This window comes from Cuculus canorus, chromosome 4 (genome assembly GCF_017976375.1).
Source record: "Cuculus canorus isolate bCucCan1 chromosome 4, bCucCan1.pri, whole genome shotgun sequence".
NCBI classification, from domain to species: Eukaryota; Metazoa; Chordata; class Aves; order Cuculiformes; family Cuculidae; genus Cuculus; species Cuculus canorus.
In genome coordinates, this window is record NC_071404.1 from 67,959,504 (window position 1) to 67,963,721 (window position 4,218).

Here is a 4,218-nt window from a genome sequence, read left to right on the forward strand (position 1 = left end):
TTCATCTCCTTGTTTACTTTGTGAGGCTGGAAATTCTAATAACTCTGTTTGACATTAATGGTGACCAAACACCTAATGTTTCTGTAACGAGCTAATTTTCTGCAATTTTAGAGAAAATATGAATGAGCAGGTAAATGCGAGTAGTCTGGGTTTGAGTTCCCCCTTTTACCCAGTTAGGTCTTCATTTCCATAAAAGAAACCCTGTAATTTTAGGTTAGTCTGGAAAAGGAAATCTCGCCAAATTAAGGACCAGATTGGACAATGTGGAATTTTGTGTTTCATTTCCCTGGACTACTGTAGAGTAAAATTTATTAGATAGACAATGCTATGTGAGTTGAGATGATGTCAGAGATTATATGAATTTTAGTTAATTACAAAGAGAAAAGACTCCTTTACCTATATGCTAAAGCCACATCCGTGTTCATGAAGTCACATTAAAACTAGCTTAACTTTAAGCTTATATATGAGTCTCACTAGGCATGTGCTGAGCAACCTTTCTGGAGAAGAAAGCTCTTCCTATCAGAAGCCATAATTAATGTGTTGTGATCCTGGGATAAAACAGAAAACTGTGATAATGATAATACCATCCTCAATACGTCTGAATCCTCTTATTGTCGATGATTTTAACTTGAGCATATACACCAAGCCTTTTAGAAAAATTATAAATGGTCAAATTTGAAGGTAGAGCAGCTCTTTAATTGGTGTTGTTTCATGAAATCTGTGTTCTAAATAACACAAAACAATTGCAGATGTGTTACCAGACTACACAAAATAACTTCCTCCAAAAAATGACCAAAATAGCTGTGCGAATACTTTTGCTTAAGTATTTTAAAAGCTGTAAAAGCAAAGCTGCAATCCCAAATGTCATGCTATTTTTAAGCCCTTTATAGTACACAAGGGACAAGAAAAATATCTTGCATATATATTTCAATGATCATTTAAATCCTAACTCTAGCTTGACTCTGCAAATTAATAGCAACGCTCCTATATAATTTATTTTACATGTGTGTTACTAGTTTCCCCTTTTCCTTATGTGGAGTTTTTAATTGGCCCTTCTTTTGCACTGACTCAAATTCCTTACTTAAGTAAACAAGTAAGTATTAAGTATGTGATTTACATGCACAAACAGAAACTTTCTGCATCTATGGAGGTTTTGATGATGCTTTTTCTGGATTTACATCAGTAAGAAAGACCTGGCCTTATTCCTATTAATATAAGAAGCTTTGATGAGGTAAGTTTATGGTGACGCAAAGGCAGCAGTAGTAGTTAAACACAACATCAGTTTAGAGCTTTACTTGCAGGATCTTCATGTAATTTGGAAAAAAGTATGGAAAACATATGCTTGGCTTAGAAGGCTTAGATGGATGTGCTGCAAGATTTCTTGTGCTTGCTTCCACCTCCAAAAGAAACTATTCCCTCATTCCCCTGCAAACCTCAATGACTATAGTTTGCTTACATTCCTCTTAAAGCATTTCCTGCTTGTTGGCCTAACAGTGTCCCGAAGTGTAGGATTGCAGTATTGCCGTTAATCATACAACCCTTCATAAATACAGAATGGCTGGCAATGTTCTGCTGAGTCCAGACCAGTCACTGAAAGAGTAGTGAGATGTCCAGTCATACTAACAGCACTTGGAGAGCCTGTGCTTTGCTTTCTGCCAGTGGATCTGCACCCACACCTTTTTAGGGGGAAAGAAGCATAGATAAGGTGTTAGTGTTGCTGCCTGCAACCATATATATGCTAAAGAGTTTCCACGTTTTGTAGAGCCCTACCAGGCTGAGATCTGTGTCGTTCCCGACTAGTAAGGTAGCTGTGTGCTATACAGCGAACTGGAAGAGTGGCCTTTATAAGGTTGCTCCAGCTCCCTGTTAGGACTTACATCTTGACGTCATCCTGGGCTCCTGGACAAGTCAGGCAGTATTGAAATGCATCATTTCAATACTGTCTTGAATTGTGAGCTTGAATTGTGGCTTGTGAGGTAAAAATGTCCATGAACTTTTGTCATCTCAGATACTCTACTGTTTCTGGTTTTCAGATGGTCTTTGTCATTGTTTTGATTTTGGACAGCTGCTGCCCTCTCAGTTTGTTTTAATGGTCAGCCTGTGGTAAAACCACTGCTCATTGGTACTCTTGTGTGCAGTTTCTTTATTCGGAAATCCAGAATTGTTTTCTAGTATGGACATGAAGTACTCCACCATTGGCCTGCGTGTCAGATGAGTGGGGCCTGACAGTATGAAGCAGATAAGTGAGCATCTGGAATGATCTTCAAATTTGGTTACACTACTAAATAAAGTTTGGACAGTTAGAAAAGTCAGTAGATGTAGGTTGCATTTATTTATGTGGTTTATCCTCTTGCTCTCAAAGGCTGCAGAAGTCAGGAAGTTCACAGGAGGTTTATAAGAAGATAAAGATTTTTCAAAGAAATTACTTGGATTCACATTCTAATGTTATTTTCTTGGAGTATTTAACTGTGTCCTAAATGTTAAGGTTTATGTGTGTCTGGGAAGAGTTCTTTTCTCCTTCGTGGACACCTCGCGCATGCAAGTGGTGCCTTTACCCAGCAAGAACTGCTGCTGGGAGAAGGAATGCACAGCTGTAACTAATTTTTAGCAGAATCTTTTAAATATGAGGTGGTAAGAAATAGCTGAGGTACTAAAACATTGTTACTTTGCAATTGCAGAAAGTCATTAACATTGGTATTGTAGTCTTCATACTCTGAGTAGACGCTCTATTGTTTTCCTGTTCAGTAGCTGGAAATTACCACACTGATCTGTTTGTTAGGCTTTCATGACTACTGTTAAAAGAATCTTCTGTGCCTCTGTGTAATTGTAATATTTCCTTGCTTCTTCCTTTTCTTGTTACTTCTCTTCATCATTTGACAATTTTAAATGAGGTAGGAAAATTCTTCTGCAATATCTATACAGAGCCTGGTACAATAAAATATCTTTCTGGGGTAATATATCATACTAACATGTCAGCTACATTTTTTTTTTTCTTGTAATCATTCCCCGATCCTTGACCATTGTAGCCAGTGTGACTTTGTCTTATGTTTCATGCTCTCCTATCCTCAGGTGTGCTTTGTTGTTCATACTGTTCTGGCTTAGATACAATAATGATATAAGTTGTTCAAATTTGTTAGAAGAGGTTCATGTTTTTGAAGCATGCTGGATGAGACACAGTGAAAGGATTATAGTTATGTTAGCCTTTCCTTTAAAACCATTATCATTCACCTGTTTGACTTCAGTCTTAGATGATGAAGTGGTTTAACCTCAGTAGGGAGCTAAGCCCTGTACAGCCACTTGCTCATTTTCCCCTACAGCAGAATGGGGGAGAGAGTGGGAAGGACAAAAGAGAGGAAACCTGTGGGTTGAAATAAAGACAGTTCAATAAGTTAAGCAGAAGCTGCGAGTGCAGTCGAAGCAAAATAAGGAATGCATTTACTACTTCCTTTGAGCAGGGAGGTGTTCAGCCATTTCCAGGAAAGCAGTGTTCCACCATACCTAATGGCTATTTGGGAAGACAGAATTCATAACTCCAAATGTCCCTTGTTGCTCCTTCTGCCCCATCCCAGATTTTATTGCCAAGCATAATGGCCTTGGGATATCCTTTTGATCAGTCGGTGTCAGCTGTCGTGGCTGTGTCCCCTCCCAGCTTCTTGTGCACCCCAAGCCAAATACTTGTAGGGCAGTGTGAGAAGGAGAAAAGATCTTGACGCTCTGCAAGCACCGTTCAGCAACAGCCAAAACATCACTGTGTTATCAACAATGTTTCAGTCACAAACCCAACACACAGCACCATAAGACATTGTATGATGAAAATTTATATCCCAGCCAAAACCAGTACAGACGCTTAGACCTGGGGACCTGCCTACCCTGCTTGACTATAGCTGGTGCCTTGCTCAGAGTTTGTGAGTGGTGCTTTCCTTGAAGCAAATGCAGTTTGGAGAATACTCATAAAAACTCCAGTGTTCCTTTTTTGTGTGTGTAATCATTGCTAGCTACTTGGTTTTCATTGCCACATCTTTCTCTCCATCATAGCCAAGGATGTACCTACGTGGTAAAAGGTCCTTATTCTTTCCTTGTGTTCAAAAGCACTGTCCTAGTAGCTGCTATGGAGATCGCCTCTTCTCTCCAACTGACAAGTGTTGTTTCAAGAATATAATCTTGCTACGAGAATCAAGAGTATGAAAGGACAGTACCAGGAAGATACACTGTGATTAT